The sequence below is a fragment of the Vanessa atalanta genome, chromosome 3 (genome assembly GCF_905147765.1).
Source record: "Vanessa atalanta chromosome 3, ilVanAtal1.2, whole genome shotgun sequence".
Taxonomy (NCBI): Eukaryota; Metazoa; Arthropoda; class Insecta; order Lepidoptera; family Nymphalidae; genus Vanessa; species Vanessa atalanta.
Genome location: NC_061873.1, coordinates 572,343 through 593,975, shown reverse-complemented (window position 1 = coordinate 593,975; position 21,633 = coordinate 572,343). Strand labels below are relative to the sequence as shown.

Genomic DNA, 21,633 nt, shown 5'->3' with positions numbered 1-21,633 from the left:
TCGCGTGAGCAGCTTGATGGGCTGGGATAACTTTTCTTTATTAGAGTAAAAAAAATACTCTAATACCAATTTGTATCTCTCAGCTTTTAGGTTCTTCAAGGTATCAATTTATAAGGCCACGTGACATTATGAAAATACGTTTAAATATCAGAAATATTAAACTGGTACTAACAACAGAGAGACAAGGAACGATAAAAGGTAACACAGGAACCTCATTTCAACCGTGGGCTTCGTAATGGCCAACTTAGGGATTTTTTACGAAATCCTCCGAATCGAGCACGTAAGCGCCTTAACCACCCCACGGTAGCTCGAACCAACCCACCAGCGATGCATTCACGAGGAGGGTTGGCGACAAAGGGGCCGCCCGCCAAAAAAGACTGTCAAATCTCTTTAAAGTGCAGTTTACAAACTTCATCGCCGCAAATAAACGTGATTAGGCAAGGATAACTTATGTTAAGGTTTATTATTTTGTACAAAACCGCTTAACTGTGTTGTATAAACAACATCTAAAAACTGTTTTTTTGCTAGAAAATTGTAGGTACTAAAGAAACCTACAAAATATATATAACATGCAATGTATATCTTTAAGGTACACAGGACACATTTTAAGACTGGAATATTTACCAAGCCATTTCCTCCAATGTAATATGAATCTTATTCAGATACATGTTAGTAACCTTGGTTATTTAATATAGATTAAAATGGTTCTTTACACTGTATGTCCTTTATTATTCGAGTGAAAACTATAGAAGGCATCACCGATTCCAAATTAAGTGCACCCAAAAAAACCGCTCGCTGCAAAACGAGGGTTCGGATAACCGGTTTATATTCCCTTGGCACTTAAAATACTAAAATTTAATTCTACAAGCCATGGACAAATTTTGATCTATTTTTCAGAATAAAATCATTACTCAACTTCGAAGTTTTTTTTTATATATCAAAATAAATACGAATAACTTATTAATTTCCTGCCAAGCGCACTCTTAATTTTCTTTATTAATAAATTACACCTGTGAAAAGGCGGAGCGGGTCGCTAGTAATTCATAAATTAAATATCTTCAAGTATTTTATGACGTAACGACATCTTATTAAGTTAAATTCCCTAACAAAGGTGACAAATAATAACGTACAGCATCGTAACGACAGACTTGTTACTGCAGCGTCAATGAATTTTCACAAATATAATTATAAATTTGTATAATTTATTTCAAATTCAAATTGATTGAATTTTTATTTAAAATAATAATAATTTTCTTTTTTTTATTAATATAATATTTATTGTTTATTATAATTTATCGTCAATATTATTCGAATTGAATCATTATAACCTAAGATAAATGATTTTTATTTAATTTAATTTATAATTACAATAAATTCCTTATTTCTCTAAGACACTATTGTTATTAGCGTTGGTTTGCGATTGGGCAAATATGGGCAACCAAAAATGGTCGTATGCCCATAGATATTGGCGCTGTTAGTAATTTGAAACCTTTCGTAAACTAATACATCACCCTTGGGAACTGAGATATTATGTCCCTTGTGCCTGTAGCTACACTGGGACACGCACCCTTCAAACCGGAAGACACAATACCAAGTATTACTGTTTTGCAATAGAATATTTGATGAGTGGGTGATACCTACCCAGAACTGTTGAACGGAGCCCTACCACCAAGCAAGACTTCGATTTTTAAATTAAATTAGCGTAAAGAACTAATGATTATATTATCAATATGAATCTTATTTCATACGACGTGTTATTAAATATATGAGAAAACATATAAATTTGTATTATTACATTCCAAATATTTACGCAATAAAAATCTTTATGAAAGTATATTAATCCTATACATCCGCGAAATGGAAAGTTAATACGTTTTTATCCGACTTAAAAAATAAAGCGTTTATCAATTTAGTCGTTATATGTAAAAAAAAAATCAACATTAAAATATACTTTATTCCAGTAGGCTTTTACAAGCACTTTTAAATCGTCATTATACAAACTATATTAAGTGAAGCTACCACCGGTTCGGAATATAGATTCTCCCGGGAAAAATCGACAAGAGACTCAGTAGTTACTCTTTTTCAACATTTATAATACAAAGATATGATAGTTAAACATAATTACATACATATGTATGTATAAAATATATTCTACCCGGTATTCAACAAGTATTAGCTCCACGCTTTTTTAATTTATATATTATCTTGTGTTGAATAATATGCTTTTTATATTAATGTATTTTTTACATTTTTTTTAATTAATGAGTTTTTAAAATGTATTTCCATATTCCTAAATAGTTTCGCCCCTTGTGATAAAAATAATAAGGTTGCTCTTATTTAAATAAAAGACGACACTTGTAATAACTATAAGTGTGTATAATCGATTATGTCACTAGCTTGATTTTAATGAACAATAATTAATAATTATTATAAAGTATTAGAAATATTATTTTATTTACAAATGAAAGTATTTTACAGAAAAAGCAAAACGTATTCTTTGCTCGATGATACAAATAAAATAATTGTGCATTGCAAAAAATATCCGCAGTCGGTAGGATTCGAACCTACGCTCCCAGAGGGAATCTGATTTCTAGTCAGACGCCTTAACCGCTCGGCCACGACTGCTCGCTGATGTCAGATCAGTATTTCTGCTACACACTGTGAGTACATTTGATATTTTACTTTCTCTTCACATACTTTGAGATTGTGAATGTGCTCATGACTTTCTGTGACGTCATATCGGTAGATTATTACGATTCCGATAATCTAGGTCGCCAGTTCGTTTCCCGTCAATCTTATTCCCTGTTGTAATTTTTCAAAATCTCAAATTTAGTTTTTTTTTTTTATTAAAATATGTAGCCTTGCAAATGGGCCGCTTCGTCGTCACTACCGCTTATGACATTGACGCTGTAAATTATTAACCACCACACAGATCATCGTTACGGCGTCGCCTTGGTGACACCAACTAAGATGTTATGTCATTTGTCCTTGTAGATTCAACCCTTATTATTTTAAGACTAGTTAAGTGACGTGATATTGCATGTCTCTTATTATTTTAGTCTCATATATTTAAATAATTGTTTGCTTTAAAGCTTAGTTACCAAGGAATAGTGAATTTTTCTCGTGGGTTATTTAGGTCATTAGTGACAAAGGAGATCAGTAAGTTGCACTGGAGATATTATAGTTTGCAAGTGTGTGTGCACAGTTGCGTATCATTTCCTCACTCTTACAATACAATGGCAATTAAAAATGTCAATTGTTTCTATTGGACCAAGGACCTCATGATCGGCAGCGATATACTGGAGCTGGAAGCTTCTCAGTTAACAGTCTAGCCTTTTTTTTTAAGCCGCCGTTTAATCAGCGACCTGAATGGCGTTCAGGCGATACATCTTCCGTTCATAAAGTAGAGTAATTGATTTTAGACTCTTCTGAATATAAACAAAAACTTAAAAAATATTCTAAAAGTTCAATTTATAAAATTTTATTTAAACTTATCTAACCAAGGTTAGTGTAGAACTTAACTGTGTTGTTCATATTGTACATAAATAATCTGCCGTCGCTTTACAGACAAATTATGAGCATCCAATAGTAACTCAAAATATACTTTATTCAAGGCTTTTACAAGCACTTTTGAACCGTCATTTTAGAAATGATATTAATTGAAGCTGGGTAGCTCGAGAAACTATACAAAGTCAGTAAGAAGCAAACAAAAATATGAAAATTGAATGACTTAAAAATTAACCGAAAATCATAGCCGACCTTGATTATTGATCTCCTGTTCTTGATCAAAGGTTCTCTTAGCGATAAGACCGCCTTTTGTCCATACTATCAATTTTATTATCTGCTTATAACTATGTATGCCTTCTTTACTCTTTTGATGTATACTTAAGCATATTTTATTTTCTTTTAAGCTATATATTATAAATTTTTAAGAATCGTCGATTTAAAAGGTTAAATTTTATGTGTGTTTTTAAATAATTTAACATTTTTTTTTATTAGTTTTCTATCTACCTCATATTTTAATAATATAAAAAGATCTGTACAATATAACCCAGAAGTTAAGTTTTAAAGTTTTAATAATATTTGTTACTGGCAACATTTCTTAAACTAACATATTTTTCAACCAATGTCTCCTTCCTATCTTTTCATCACACGTGACGTAGGGTTAATATTTTACACACAAGTAGCAAGTAGCTCATGTAAGTCAACCTTTAAGACGAAAATTGCTCATTTGTAACATTATTATATTCCGGTTTGAGAATCTCTGGAAAATTTGCCTGATTTAGTTGGACCCATATATTTTTCTTTGTCGTATATACCATTCTTTAGAAAATCATGAAAAACACGTTAATTAGAGGATCAATTAAGGCTCTTCATATTTTTTTTTTATTTTATGTGACAATCCATCTTTTTGATTAAAGCTGAATGTTAGAAAATAGGGCTAAATCACGTATTTCTTCTATCAGCCTCTGACGTACGCCCACTTCCCTGTAACTTTAGTCCTAATTATTTGATACACCGTATTAATCTTTATTACTAATTATTAACAAATTATTTTAAGCGCTTTTTCACTGATAAAGATCAATCTTCAAAGAAATTTTAGTTTATGATGAATTAAATATTCATTTAATTAGTCGTGGGCGGTGCTATTTTCGATAAAATAAGTTCCACAACTGTGTTTCGGTAAATTAACCATAATTATTCCAAATGAACGTATTCTTCACAAACGTGAACAAATCGACCAAAATCACAACAAATAACTAAGGGAACCGTGATCATAATTCATCCTAATATTATGAAGGAAACCGAATGACTCGACGAAACCTAAAGCTTGATCACATCAAATTGGCAGTGCGGTATGAACGATTCTCTGTGCGTAAATATTCAAGTACCGGGACTGTCTCTTTATATACCATTCAGGATTGTCCGAACTAAATTATGGTCACCACGACCATTCTTCGCGGAGACTAGTTGATTGATTATTGCCTTTTTACAAATAAAAATATATTATATAAATTGAATCGTAATATAGGATACCTTGGCATTATCATCAAAATCAAAATATTCTTTATTCAATTAGGCTTTGAAGCACTTTTGAACAATGAACTATGTATATTAAAAGCTAATACTGGTTCGATATGTAGATTCTACTGAGAACCGACAAGAAACTCATTAGTTACTCTTTTCGACAATTTGGAATAAAAAAGGTTTATTACAATAAAAAAAAAAAAAAATTATTGTGTCAATGACTTTTAACTTTGATATGAAGTGTTATCTTCATTGGTAGTATGAAATTATTAATGACAGTATTCAATGTGTATATAGTACGTGTTTGTGTGTAATAAACGCATGATTGTGTGTGTATAATTAAATTAATTTCTAATGTATGCTATATTAACGTATTAGCTTTCTGCACTTGTATGCTGTAAAAATTTAACTGTACCAAATTTCAAACCTTTCGTCCGCTTAATTTTCGTAAAATAGGATACAACATTTTTGCTTTGCCTGCCTAATATAACTATATATATAACTTCAACTGGGTGTCCCACGACACCTCGGCGCAACGTTGTAGCTCTCTAGTGTGACTCAGTTCTAAGGTGAAGCGCTGACTAGTCGTCGCACTGCTAGCGAAAGCGCGTCCCTCTTCCGACACGAAACTACGTCACAACTTTTGCTACACAAACTTCCTAAACGATCCCAACTAACTTCCTGAAAGTTTTCCGCACTGCGTGAGATTATTGTTTCTATTAATATGTTTTTATTTTGCTAAGTTCTTTATTTTTTATTGTTTACTATTAAATACTAAAACCTTACAGAGTATTTACTACTACTTAGTGGTATGCTTCGCTTTGCTTTTCTAGGAAGCGTGAAAATTCCTCCTCGAGAGAAGAATGACCAATCTGCTTGCCATATACAGGCTGTTACATTTACAACCACCATTACTTCAATCGCCACTTTCGTTTAAAATAGAAATAAAAATGAATACAATATTTTTTATAAAATAAAATAAGTTTAGTCTCTTTATATTATAGTTTTTGTAAAGTAAGTTAGGAACAAATATAGGCTGTTAATTATACGATTTGAAGCAGCATAATGTTCCACTTTTGGGGAGAACGTTTGGAACTTTTCGATCATGCTTCCCTAGTGCGGTTTGGTGAATCTATGTATAATTATAATTCTTATTTGCCTTAATTTTGCCCTTGCAGGGCGGATACCTTGTCTAGCTATTCCTACTCGTATATAAATCAACACCCCCTGAAATAATGGGTTCCCTCGCCAAAGTCTTTAATCCATTTAATTTTCTTATTTTCCAAACAACCCCTAAATAACTCGTTCAATGAATTATTCATTAAACATTTAACGTTTATTTATTCGAAAATAAAAGTTCGTTCAAAAAACTCTTAAAGTTAAATTAAAAGTTATAAAGATTGTCTACATAAAAGCACTGTCTTAATAGAGGGTATATTAATAACGTTGCTTATTTTATAATAAATAACCAAGAAGTTTTACGTTCTCTTAATAGATATTTTGGAGATTTATTTATCTTGAAGATCTATTTTATATTTATATTTAAAGAGCCGAGTTAGTCCAGTGGTCACAACAAATGTATCTCAAACGTAGATTGGAAGTTAATTCCGAGTAAGCAGGTTTGAAATTACATGTGCTAACTTGTGTTTGTAATTATTCAGCTCTTGGTCGGCGGTGAAGCACAACAACATCGAGATCTCACTTAGTTTTTAAGAACTATAGTTATATAATTTGAGATCGATGGGCTTCGTCACGGTAGCATGCGAATGCGATGCCGTGGAGTCCGCCAAAGACATGAAGAGGATACCGCGCGTTTTTTTAGTGGGTATTCCGGTGTACCGGAGCGCAATCGTCGTCTTAGGCACCGGCGAGTTCCACATACGTCCCCACTTCCACGTGGGAGAAACGCGTTTTTCCAGCGAGATAAAAAAAAAGTGATAAATATTAAGTTCACACAAATACAAATACTAACTTGCATTTAAAAATTAATCCAAAAAATAGTAGCAGTGTTTCCTTACAAGTTATATAATTAGTTTTACATACCATACGATAGAGTTCTCGTTCATAAACATCATAATGGAATAAGTTTTAAGATTTTAATTTGTCAAAAAATACCTCTTTGATCTTGTTAATAATAATGCATGTTTGTATTGTATAGTCTCTTTGCCCTTATCTGTCTTGCCTTGAAATGGCTCTCTTCACAATGAGCGAAGGTATTCAGTAAAATACACAAACAAGTGAAAACTTCACGTCAGTTTTTCCTCAGTTATTTGACCGTTGAAGTATAATTTAACGAATAATAAATCATCAAAGTCGGCTCACAATCGGCGAAGCAGTCAAGCAATCAAGCAAACTCAAAACTCAAACTCAAATTCCTTTATTCAATATAGAAGCATTACACTTTCTTATTGATGGTCAAATTAAACAATACCATCGGTTCGGAAAAAGGAACACCCTGACCTGAGAAGAACCGGTTAAAGAAACTCAACAGCCTTTTTTTTTTCGTCAAATTAATTAGATACATAATTGTATATGAATAGAAACAGCCAGAAGGCGATCGTTTCATTCCCAAGGTGTGCTATCAAACATTAACTCACTAATTGTATTTACTATACAATTCGCACAGAAGCGTCCCTTAATTTTTTTTTTTAAATTTCGCAACAGAAGCATTTTGAACGCTTTCTGGGATCCTGTTGTAGAAGCAGTATACATTGCCCCACAAAAGAATTGCTGACTCTATGCAGTCGAGTAACAGGAGTAACAAGATTGTGTTTGTTCCTTGTACCAACGTTATGAGAATCACATTTTCTCATAAAAACATTAATATTTTTCCGTACATACAAAACATTACAGAATATATTGAGAAGCAACAGTCAATATCTTAATTTCTTTAAATTTATACCTTAATGATTCCTGAAGGAAAATATATAGAAAAAATAAGGCCGATTTGCAAATCTCATTCCCTTTGAAGTCAACTAATTAACTTTTTGAAACACTATTTACCTAAAAATATTTACATTAAGACCTTAATGTAGATAATTATGTGTAATAATATTATATTGTATATATTTATACAAATACAGAAAAAACAACTATACAAATAATGACCTTCAAAAAAAAAACCTACTCCTTTCTTAAAGGTCGGCAACGGATCTGCTAGCTGTCTGGTTTTGGAGATGTCCATGGGTGGTGGTAGTCACATCACTTTCAGGTGATGAGGTGAGTCTTCTGTCCGTTTGGCGCCTATACTATTAAAAAAAATAAAAAAATGACCGCCTGGAATCGTGGCAAGAACTCTAGCGGCATTTTCTCGTTGAATTTTAATCTCAAAAATGAACAAACCCTTCTCTCATCAGCGTAGGCAATGAGACAAGGTCTTATACTTTTAATAAAGGCCGGAACTCAAAGTCCAATTATTATTAACGATTTACCTACAATTTCGTGCAAATATTACCTCGCTTGTGTACAAAAACGTAAGGCAGTCGTGGCCGAGCGGTTAAGGCGTCTGACTAGAAATCAGATTCCCTCTGGGAGCGTAGGTTCGAATCCTACCGACTGCGGATAATTTTACAATATTAAGTAAATTTTAATATTTTTTGTTTGAAAGTTTATATTTTAAGCCCTGGATTTAAAAAAAAATGATTGCTTCTTTTTTTACAATTTGCCTCTCATATCAATATATATTATAAACTGTCTGTATTTTAACCTCAGTTTTCAAAATTAAATTTTATTCCTAATTGAAATAAAGTGTATTCTCGCTTAAGCACTTTTAAATCTTTATTTTGTAAGATTATACTAAATGTGAAATTATCATCGTTTAAGAATGTTCATTCTACCTAGAAAAGCCGGCAAGAAATCAATATTTCCTTTAGACTCATTAAATAAAAAAACTTACGTTACCAACATAAATATAAATAATATATAAACTATATAAATCAACATAATATACTAAAAACGCGTTTTAAGATGTCCATTTTATCGTTTTTTTTTTAATACGTCAAGTTTATTAATTTGCAATAATAAAACTATATGCGGTTTTTAGTGATTGTATTTTTGGTATATTCTACTTGATGCCATGACTTATTGCTCGTTCCACTGTACCCTGGGACCGATTGGACATGGGATACATTTTATCCCGGTCGATGAAATGGGTCCCATGGGATAACTAAGTGCAAGGCTTTTATCAAAGCGCACGAGCTAACTTGTAGGCTCTAATAGATGTAAATTAACAAAGAATTAGCTTTATAAAGCTTTTAAAATATTTTACTCTAATCGGTCTTATTGCGGTAGTGATTTATAAATATTAAAATATACCGCAATTATATTAAAATATATACTTTTGTTTTTAATAGAATACAAAAATAGAAGGAGGTTATCGAATCGGTCGAATGTTGCTTTCTTTTTTGTTTGTTACCTCAGAACTCCTTCATTTATGAATCGATTTGAAAATATCTTTTTTTTTTTGGGTGTATCTTATACTACCCGTTTAAATTTGAAGTAACATTACGTAATGTTGAAAAAATACAAGATTAAATTTCTTATAATTTATTTTCTAGCATTTTCGAGTATTTGAAGGAACTTCTTGTTTCATTAAAGTTTTAAATTATTACGTAAAAGGCGCATTGATGAAGACGACTTCGTGACTGATTCTGGCTATGGAAGTCATTCTCAAGCTAATTGCGTAAGTCCTACTACTATAGTAAACAAGTTTGTGCACAAGTGCCTCTATTCCTTCTCTATCGCAGCATCGACTTACGCGCATTCCAAGGCGTGAGAGTTTAAGAACCGTTTTTATTTACGACATGTAGGTAGGTATTTATATGTTGTACGGTAGCAATGTCTCCTTTGACTGTATTTGGTATATACGGCCAAGCCGGGTAAACCAATTATCCGGACAAACCGGCCAACTGGTGCCGGTAGTTGTATTTCCGGGCCCGGATTGAAACTCGACCTACAATCGTTTACATTTCGATATCTGAGATTAAGATAGACAACATATAATATAATCTCCTAGACTAAATAAATGCGAAAGTAACTCTGTCTGTCCATCTGTCTGTCTGTTACGCTTTCACGTCTAAACCATATAAAAGAATTTGATGAAATTTGTAAGGAAGCAAGCTTGAACCAAGCGACTGATTCACTCTTACTCAAGAGTTGGCTTAAGTAAGAGTTCAAAGATTGGTTCTAGAAGTTAAAAGAGAAGAAGGTTCATACGTCTGTATGTCGTATTGAAGTCATAATACGTATGTTGCTCTTCAACTTTGCCAACTGTGAACTGATTTTGATAAAACTAATAAGCTTATTACTGATTTGTGTGTATTATTCCATTCAAGTAAAATCAATTATAATTTAATCTAGATTAAAATTACAAGATAACGGATTTGTCTCATTTTTGTTTACATTCATCTTTATTTTCTTCGATTGTAATTGTAATCTTAGATTATACTTTGATTATAGTTCCCTGTACGCCAATTTTTATTAAATACTAGCGACGCGGCCAGGCTTCGCACGCGTGAAATTTATTAATAAAGAAATTTTATGATATTAATATAATATAATTTTGACGACCTCCGTGGTCGAGTAGTGTGTAGATCTGTTTTCATGGGTACGCCGCTCGGAGGTCTCGTGTTCGATTCCCGGCCGAGTCGATGTAGATAAAGTTCATTAGTTTTCTATGTTGTCTTGGGTCTGGGTATTTGTGCTATCGTCGTTACTTCTGATTTTCCATAACACAAATGCTTTAGCTACTTACATTGGGATCAGAGTAATGTATATATATATAGATATATAATGTATATAGTGCTCAGGAATAATGTAGCATATAATACATCGATGAAACATTTTGCATTGTATTAAATTCGGTGATAACAACAAACCTACCTCTTTGTAATATCGGTATAGATTCTAGAAGCATAGTTTCACATGTAATAAAATAATAATCCAAAAACGCTTGTAAGAGCTTACTTGAACAAAGTTGAGTTTGATTTGACTATAACATTTGACTTAAACAGTCCTAACTTAAGTTTAGTAACTGTTTTCGGATGTCGAATAAACTGTTACGAAACGACAGCACGAAGGACGAGCTGTACTCGAATGGAACTATCTGTGATTTACAATATAATTGGGGTTACTTAATTTATACATTTACTTTAAAACTAGGATCGTTTAAAACGACTCATTGGTCAGTAATCTCCATCTGTTCCGAGGTTAAAACTGTAACGAACTGCGTAACTCCTAAACTGTTTAACGGACCTCGTAAATAAGGCGAATAGGCCTCTGTAAGCCCAGTATCAAAGTGTGCTTAGCGGCGGGGCCATGAAAGACGGGTATTCGGTATGTTTGATACTTTGATTGATAACAATTTTTATTTTAATAATTTTTCGCTGTTTTTTTTTTAAAATAATAAATCAATTTTTTTATTTTATTTCATTTATAATGAGGTTTTAATTCTAATACAAATGAATCTTTCAGTCAAATATTATAAGAACGTAAGAGTCCGATTCTTTTATTTTTACGTATTCACGGAAAAATTACTAAGTCGTTTGAGATAGCTTTAATTAGAATTCTATTATTTATTAAGCTTATGTCAACGTAATCGTAGAGACGTTACCCATTACCATAACAGATATATAGGTAAAACAATCTCATGTTTCAGTATAAATTTTAAACTAAATTATGAAAACAAAGTAATGGGAAAAAAACAATTGTTCTGTATGCTGAGATTGAGGTATTGCCAAAGGGCAAATAAGTTGGAATTGGATGAGCTAATATACTATGGAAATTTTTCAAATTCCCAGAATTCATACTTCCAACTTTATAATTGCAATTGTTTCATTGTTTCCTGGATATTCATTGACTGTTAGTTTACTTTGATTAAGGAACCATGCCGAGATGGCCCAGTGGTTAGAACGCGTGCATCTTAACCGATGATTTCGGGTTCAAACCCAGGCAGGCACCACTGAAATATCATGTGCTTAATTTGTGTTTATAATTCATCTCGTGCTCGGCGGTGAAGGAAAACATCGTGAGGAAACCTGCATGTGTCTAATTTCAACGAAATTCTGCCACATGTGTATTCCGCCAACCCGCATTGGAGCAGCGTGGTGGAATATGCTTCAAACCTTCTCCTCAAAGGGAGAGGAGGCCTTTATCCCAGCAGTGGGACATTTACGGGCTGCTAATGCTAATGCTAAAAGGAACCATGACTCGTTATGATAGAAATATTCAACTTAAATGAAAACTATCAACACTATTCTTAATCTAAGGTATAGTATCTTAATCTAAGTATTTATTAATTCAAATTTAATATTTAATTTTATTATTGGTATATTGCACTGGAAGTAAAATCGCAGAATATTTTTTTTCTGAATTTCAAACTGCGCTAAATAAATGTACATTGCTCTTCATGAACAACTTAACGTACGTACTGTATAGTTAACGATTAAATTGCTTTAATACTAATAACTATGGCCGATGTACTCTTAGATATACAAAGAACGTTGAGGAGATCCTATTCCAATCTCTCGTGTTGCATAAGAGAGATTTCAGCGACCCGTCATTTAAAATAAAATTACAATATAAATATGTTAATTTCGATACCCTTAATAAAATGTCAAAAATTTTATTACTCGAATTTATTGGCGTCTTCCATAAAGTTTGACATACAGAGGTTTTACTATCAAAACCATACAACGGTTTTCGATGTTCATGTTTCACCAACCATACAGATAAAAACAACGTTAAAAGTTAAAAACGTAACCGCGTGTAGAGTGAGAAATAAGTTGGAAACAAGCCAGGCTATTTAAAACTTTAACCAACATTGGTTGTAAGCTGTCGATAGCTTGTTCTTTTAACCAAAAAAAGATTTAACCCTGTATAAAATATAACTAAAAATATTTGTCTCAAAAAGTATTTCTATTTGAATTTAAAAGGTTAGCGAATTTTCTTATCAGACAGACAGAAGTAAAATCATGTTTTATGTTAATACGTAGGTGGGTAAACATACAAGTAGGAAGGCATAGGCGTTTATTATAAATAAGAAAAGAAAATTAACATTTTGTATTGCGCATAAAAATCATTTTTAAAAATAACTAATAATAAAACCATAAAAATTACACTTAATTCTTAAAAATGTTCTAAATATAAACCCGTCAAAATAAATACACAAAACGCTGGCTCCGTTGCCTCACTTAAAGTGACACTCCTAATTTAGTATCGTATTTATTGTCGTAGTGTTTTAGTTGGAGTCGGTTTAAGATTAAGTCAAAGTTATATTCGTGAACCAACCAGTGGCCTCTAGTTTAGAACTACAACGCCCAGATTACATCCTAAACCTAGAATTAATTGATTAGTCTCTTGTAAGTTAAGCTTTTTTGGAAATAAAATATTTCGAATGGAATTCGCTTCGTACATAATAATATAATTTGTAATTACGAGACTTTAATTACAACTTGGTAATTATATACGGCGTAAACGTGTACAGTGGACTTTGACATTGTTTATTGGCAATCTATGTAAGGCTTAAAATTTCCTTAAAGAAAATTACACCATTTCATCTTCATTCAGAAAATACGTATTATAAAAACGTATGTATGAGTTTATTCGTAAATAATACATATTGGAAACAGGACAAATAAACTCTTAAATTAATGCACATAAAACCTTTAAGAACTCACCTCGTATTCCACTTGTGACGTATTGCAAGCCTTATGGTGTTATGCTATTTTGATGCATTGTTCCTTTAAATGTCATAATTTTAAGAGACAATGTTGCATAACACTTTCTGTCATAGAAAACCTCTGGTGTAGTATGTATGTGATGCCAAAATGTTTTATATACATATATATATAACATGTGAATGTATTATAAATAAAATTACAACCCGTAATAAGCCCCATAATCAGAGGAAGGGCATTTCCCTTCCTCTGATTATGGGGCTTATTACACCTGCTGTTTTGACGATTAATGAACGATATTTTTTTCTTCATAGAGTACAAAAATAAGTCTTATCAGTTAGGTACAGTTTTATGTAGATACGCAGACTCGTGCCTGAAAAAGTTACACCAGGTCACGACGTCCTCAACTCTCAGTTGATACATATTATTGGGACGATCACAAACACGTGTAAACCGAAAATTTATAAAGTTAAATTTACTAAGGACATCGATTACAAGTGAATAATTAGATATCGGCAAGTGATATAGGTATATATGAGATAATATAATATTATGAACTAAATAATGGAGGGTATGTTTCTGTGTGTATGTGTGAGTGAATACACATTGAGCAGTGATTTTTTTACCCGATCCATTCAAGTTTCCTAATGCTGTTTTCCTTCACCGCTATACACGAGATGAAGTATTAATTTAAAAGAGCTTGCCTGGGCTTTAAGCTGTGACCTTCGGTTTGAATTCACGGGTTCTGAGCCATCTCGGCTAACGCATCACGTATTCAGCATTTTAATAAACGTTTAATTTGTTTTGTTTTAAACTAACCTGTCGCTGGAATCTCTTTCTACAAGTCGTTAATAATTTTACAACAATTCAAAAATAGAACACATAATTCATTAGGAACAAATATATCTACTCAATATAATCTAAGTAAATTCCTTTATCTAAAGCCGCAACGAAATTATTATTGATAAAATTAATCCAAACAATGTTACGTATTTTACATTACATTGTATTTGTCATAAAATTAATTACTTTTAGCAAACATTCGTTCAAGAATTTTACAGAGATAATAAGGACGTGTGCACATGTACATACATGCAAAGTATAATATGTAGGTTAATTTATTTGCCATAATTTTTGAACTTGTCAAGATAAATGGAATGGAATAATTTTATTCTATCTACTCAACAGTTTGTACTTCGGTTTATTGTTTATTGTAACTGGTAAGTGGTCGATACCCACCAAGAAGTGCTTGTTTAATGTGCAAATCTATGATTTGAAAGTAGTTGCTGACGTAGAATTTGCCAACAGTCTTAACACATTATACTAAATATATATAACGATTGACGCATGGCGGTGTTCAACTAATAGTACAGTTTCTTTTTGAAAGTATCTTTAAAAAACATTAAGCTTACGTATGTGAAAGTTATTTTTGTACGAGAGAATGTGAGCAGTCGTGGCCGAGCGGTTAAGGCGTCTGACTAGAAATCAGATTCCCTCTGGGAGCGTAGGTTCGAATCCTACCGACTGCGAATTTCTTTTTTTAAATAGAGAATATAATCTTGTGGTGTTATCGAAACAAATCTCTCATCGTATTTGACTCACATATCGTATTTGAGACTTAATATTTCTTTTACTTTAATAAGAGCAAACAATTACATCGATTACGTGTGTTTTAAAATTTTGAATATGATAATAGTTTTTGCATGTTTTAAGTATATAAGTGCACAAAAAATTACCACTTAAATACATTTATAGCTAATAAAAAAAATAACAAGTTATATTATGACACACTTTAATACTCACATAATAAAAAAATACTGGTTTTATTCGTTGATTTCATATGTAATTTGAATTCTAAGTAATAATATATACAATAATTACCGATGTATCTAATATATTAAATTGAGTTTTTTACATATTTTTTTTTGGATAAAATCTAAATCTAATTATACGTTTTAACCGACTTAAAAAAAGGAACGCTGTGAAGATTTTTTTTTCTTTCCACAAAAAAAAATTTTAATGGCGAATCCAATTTTATTTATAATTTATTTTTCAGATTATTATTATTCGTTTTTTTATGTTATTGGTCGTAAGGCGGACGATTGAATGGGCCTATACCTAATGGTAAGTGATCATAATCGCCCATATAGCTTAGTGCTGTTGGAAATATTAATCATTCCTTACGTCACTCATCTGCCACTATCTTAAGGGACTTCACATTTTATGTCCCTTGTGCCTGTAATTACACTGGCTCACTCACTTTAAACTAAAACACAACAACACTAGTTATTGCTGTTTGGTAATAAAATATATAAAGAGTGGATGGTATCTATCACGACGGGTTGGCACAAAGCCCAACCCCTAAAAAACCATTAAACAAATTACATTAAACGATTTCAGACATCGTCTTTCTGTACCATCAAAAATATTAAATCACTTCAAATGTCAGAAATAAATTGATGTTAGATTAATAGAAAAATAGCTAAGAAATACAGGAATTGGTAAAGAACGATGCTTACGGCGTTGTCTTGTAATCAAAACTCATTTTATAGCATCTTCGTGAATATAATATACTCTCTTATTTGGCGTAGAGGGGGAGGAAGAGGCAGTTGTCAATCACGTTGTACTCAAAGGCATACTTCGTTTTGAGCTTTATTAAAAATACCATCGCGATTTTTAATCGAATCCATCTACGCGGCGTTACCTGTGTGAAAGTCAAACAAATTAGTTTTATTAATTTTTTCGGAGCTCTATCAAAGGAAAACAATCCTCATCTCTATAGATTTTAAGAAATAACTCTTATGGTATTCGTTTTTAAAATGGTTGAGTCTAATTATTATCTGTTTTTAATTTGCGATCACATGATAGTTGAATGAAATAGATAGATAGAGGCGTTGTTTTAAAATTGTGACGTCGGGACTACTTGGGCATAGACAGGCTACTCAAGGAAGGAGTTACAAAATTTCAAAAAAATATAATAAATCTTTTAAATTAGCTTGAGCGATTGAAACATAAATTCTTTGCTGCGGTCATTTGTCATGAACATGTCACAACATAATTTATACATTATATATTAATTTGTTTTTAATTATTAATTTGTCAATTTATTAAAGAAAATTACAGAAGTTGTACGAGTCATCATGAGTTATATCATTTTTTTTTATGGAATTGTTATGCGGACGGGAAAATTGGCCATCTGATGGCAAGTGGCTTCCACTGACATGTATAAAATTTGGAACATACCTTACATAACCAATGCACAATCAAACTTAAGAACCGAGATATTATATCCCTTGTGCCAGCACACTTTTCACTCACCATTCAAATAATATTAATTATCATTGCTTGGTTTCAGTATATGACGAGTGGTACCTACCCAAACGCTTGTGTTAAATTTTATAACACGATAAGTGAAAGTAAGCTATGAAGGATTATTGCTCAGATTGTGAGCTGTTATCGCATATATTTTTTTAATTTTAGCAATTTTGAATGTAGCAGTCGTGGCCGAGCGGTTAAGGCGTCTGACTAGAAATCAGATTCCCTCTGGGAGCGTAGGTTCGAATCCTACCGACTGCGGAAATGTATACATCAATTTAATTGAACTAACATTTATTTTATTAAATTACTCAGAGTTATTAACATTTTTTTGTTAAAAATATGGCTTAATAAATTATGGGGTGATTGAGATTTGAGTAGTTTTTTATAATAAGTGTGACATAAGGATATTTTGCTCCTAAAAGTATATTATTTTATTATTATTAGAGGGGAGTAGACTAGTCGATGGTAAGTGATCACATCGCCACCGGGATGTTGGCACTGTAAGAAGTAATGATGTACTCTTATATTCTCATATCGAGCACGGGTTTGAAGTAGGTATGCGCTTGAAATACACACACCTCGTGATTGAAACACACAGACTAAATTAAATAAATTCCATCTAAACATGTTTTTTTTTACTTTACCATAGTGACAGTAAATGCAACTAATCTTGCATTTAAATTATTACTCTCTTTCGGACTTTCGAATAAACTATGATTTGCTTTCGGCTATACAATATTTATAACATATTGAATTCAAATAAACAATAATAAAAAATATTATTATTTTTTTTTATTCCTTGTATCCGATGCGAATTCGTCGTGATCACAGAGCGACCAAGCGCAGGATTTGAATCCCTGTGTTCAGAGGCATCCTTATAAGTAACTCACTTGATCAACGGTCAATACGATCAAGGTAGTTATCGATCAACACGTCCCGTGGCCAGTCCGCGTGATTAATATCGTTGATGCTTAATCATTATTGACTAGCTTAGAGTACTTACTGTTACCGTAAATGTCATTAATTTTATTGGCAATCATTTGTGACGCACAGATATAATTTTATACAAATGAATACATGAAGAGAACACTTCGTGAGATTTAGCATAGTTATATTGAGGATGTTATAGGAAGCTTGTACACAAAAAAATAAAATTAATTCAAATGGCTAGAAGTAAGGTTATATATCCCGAGGGTTTGAACCCAGTTTTGCTTATGGTATCTTGGTGGTAGAGTTTTGTGCAAGCCCGCCTGGGTAGGTACCACCCACTCATCATATACTTAGTATTGGTGTGTTCCGGTATGAAGAGTGAGTGAGTATTATTATTTATTACAGCGCTATTGTTTAAGGTCGGTGGTGCCCCCATACCATCGGGTGGCACATTTGCCCTTACGCCTCCCTATATTAAAAAAAAAGAAAGGCCCGGAGTCTGGTCAGCTTTACCAATTGATAGGTGTCTCTTAATGGAATAAAGTATTTCGGATCTTTATTATTAAGAATGCGTGTTCCAAAACAAGGATTAATTTTGGGTCCGTTTTATGTTTGTTATATATAAATGATCTTCCTTTTTATGTTAAAAGTATTTGTGATATTGTATTGTTTGCTGATGATACCACATTATTTTTAAAGTTTACAGGATCAAAGCTAATAATGACGTTGTAAACAATGCTTTATCACTGATACAAAGTAATTTTACAAAAAAAAAAAAATAGTTCTTAATGCCAATAAGATAAAATGTGTACTGTGTGTCTTACCTCATGTAAACAAAATCGTGATCTAAATGTAACTGATACTAGAGTATTTCTAGGAATCACTTTAGACTCAAAGGTTCAGTGGAGTCCTCATTTATCGTCTATCACTGAGAGACTCAGCTCCGCAATATACGTGGTAAGAAAAGTTAGGCAACTAAGTGATGTTGATAGTGTTCGGTTACTTTTATTGGATTATGCCTTATGGCATTTGGCTTTGGAGTGATGCTACAGATATTGAAACTGTTCTCATCTTAAAGGAAAACCTGTCCTATATGTAATCTCGGTGCTCGAAATTATCTTCGGGACGTTTTTAATAAAGGATGTATTTACAGTTGCTTCAGAATATGTTTACAACAGTATTGTGTATTAATAATAATATATATGTTTTTGAAAGAAATTGTGTCAATCATCCTATAGACATGAGGAGGAAAGGCATAAAAATAACCTACTTCGCAAAATTAATATATCTTTTATTGGGCACGGTATTCGTTTCTATAATAAGGTTCCACAGCTAGATAAAACTTGGCCTTTAAAAACAATACTTTACTACAATTATATATACGTCAATACAAGATTATATAAAAGATAAAAAAAAAGTTGGCTTATTTTTTGTTAATTTTATTGTATTTTACTTTAAATTTAATTGTACTTTATTGACATACTCTGTAATTAAAATGGTGGAAAAGAGTAACTACTGAGTTTCTTGCCGGTTCTTCTCAGTAGAGTCTACTTTCCGAACCGGTGGTAGCTTTATATTTAATTAGTAGCATGAAGATTCAAAAGTGCTTCTATGAACCTACTTGGATAAATAATATTTAGATCTTCATAAATTTAAGTCTCACGACAGACAAATCAGAATGTGACGGTTCAAGAGTGATTTTAGGTGACTACTAAAATATTACTCTTAACAATTAAACTGTTCAGTACTTAATATATTTTAGCTAAATAAAAATAATGCATTACGTTGGCCTTTCATTTAATAGTACGACAGAAAAACGAATTCTTGTGTAAGAGAGAAATCCAAATTTTCTCTCGCAATTATTTTAAAGAAAGCGCCCGAAGGCGATCACGTTTTCGCGTCCAAGTTTTTCATTATTTACTAAAATGTAACAATTAATTACAGTTTTAATTTAAGCCGAGTAATTAATATAATCATCCATCCAATACATCACGGGTAGTGATATCTCTAATTAATCGAATATCGCTCACGACCGACAGTCGCGTGATTAAATTCGTTCCTGCTTGATTACTGCTAGGTTTAGTTCCCTCCCACAATTACCGCTTGTTATTAATTAATTGCAACTCGGACGATCAGCTTTGAGGTAGTTTCGAGGGTCTGTAAACCATTGATAGGATCATAGGAGACATTAAAAGCGTTTCGATTGAATTCATTCAGTGAATTTTATGGGAAATTCTCATACGAATGACAAAAAAATGTGGTCATACAATTGATTCGGTGTATTTTATGAGAATTCAAATACAGGCGATAAAAAAGAATTGGTCGTGACAGGATTTCCGGTATATATGAAATATCAACCATAGGACCAATGTTTAGAACGTATGAATTTTAACCGGGTTCAGGCCCGGGTAAGCTCTGCATAATTTGGGTCTGTAATTCATTTTGGCCTCGCCATTGGAAGAAGACATCGTGAGCAAACCTGTATTTAACGATCAACGTCGGTTACATGTGTATTCACCAACTCGCATGGATGTAGCGTGGTGGAATAAGCACCGAATCTTCTTAAGAAGACAGGCTGCAGTCTTAACATAGTATAAAACCTCGAGTCGCTTCCCGCCATCGTTACGCTTAGATAATTTAAATTACGCAACGTTATTTTAAAGCGGTTTTCATCAACAAATAGAGTGAGTCATAAGAAAGGTTAACATGCATATTATCAGATGAATTAATTAGTGATAAATGAAAATTACAACTTTCCTAGTCTAACCTTTCTAAAAAAACACAATATTTTTTCATTTTATGTTTGTTTTTCAATCTTAAGATAGTATACCCGGCAAGGGTAGCTAGTAATCAATACATAAAATAAATGAAAATGGAGTTTCTTTAGTAGTATTTACTTTATTTTACTTGGTGGTGGGGCATTGTGCAAGCCCGTCTGGGTGAGTACCACCCACTTATGAGATATTCTACCGCCAAATAAGAGTATTGTTGTGTTCCGGATTAAAGGGTGAGTGAGCCAGTGTAAGCCACAAGGGTTATAAAATTTTAATTCTCAAGGTTGGTGGCCCATTGGCGATGTAAGGAATGGTTAATATTTCTTACAGCGCCATTGTCTATTGGCAGTGGAGACCACTTACCATCCGGTGGGCCGTACGCTCGTCCGTCAAAATATGCCATTCTTGATTTTATTATCATACGAATTTATTGTATGCAGATATTTTACATTTGCTGATTCACAAATATTTGTGTCAACAATTTATGTCGTCGTTTTAATAAAAGTTTTGATTTTGTTGTTTAACGATAGGTGATATTGACAATTAATCACGCTTTTTCGTGCATCACGCCGAATGTTCAGATGCATTGAGATGAGAGAAATCCTATAATCCCACAAAAATTAAAGTAATTATAGTTTCATAATTTAAGGTTGATTTTTAAGAATCGAAAGTGTAGTGTGATGTTACAAATATACCAAAGTCAATAAAATATAGGTGCTTATTTATTTATAGCGTTTTTTTAGTGCTGGGCCTTAAAACCCAGTGTAGAAAGTATGTAGGTATGTATGTATTTCAAGATAAAGAACATATACTTATTTTATATTTAATTGTTGGCAGGAAAACTATTCAGACAAAACACACATAACGTTGCCATTTAAATAAAGACGTTGTTTATTAAACATGAAATA

General features: G+C 32.3%; 4 non-coding genes across 4 annotated transcripts; 3 read left to right on the top strand and 1 right to left on the bottom strand.

Moving 5' to 3' along the window:
- Positions 1-2,543: 2,543 nt before the first annotated feature.
- On the bottom strand, positions 2,544-2,625 carry Trnas-aga. Its single transcript has one exon. It is a non-coding gene; the product is annotated as a tRNA-Ser (tRNA).
- Positions 2,626-8,506: 5,881 nt separating this feature from the next.
- Positions 8,507-8,588, top strand: Trnas-aga. The gene has a single exon. It is a non-coding gene; the product is annotated as a tRNA-Ser (tRNA).
- Positions 8,589-15,150: 6,562 nt separating this feature from the next.
- On the top strand, positions 15,151-15,232 carry Trnas-aga. The gene has a single exon. It is a non-coding gene; the product is annotated as a tRNA-Ser (tRNA).
- Positions 15,233-17,197: 1,965 nt separating this feature from the next.
- Positions 17,198-17,279, top strand: Trnas-aga. The gene has a single exon. It is a non-coding gene; the product is annotated as a tRNA-Ser (tRNA).
- The last annotated feature ends 4,354 nt before the right edge of the window (positions 17,280-21,633 follow it).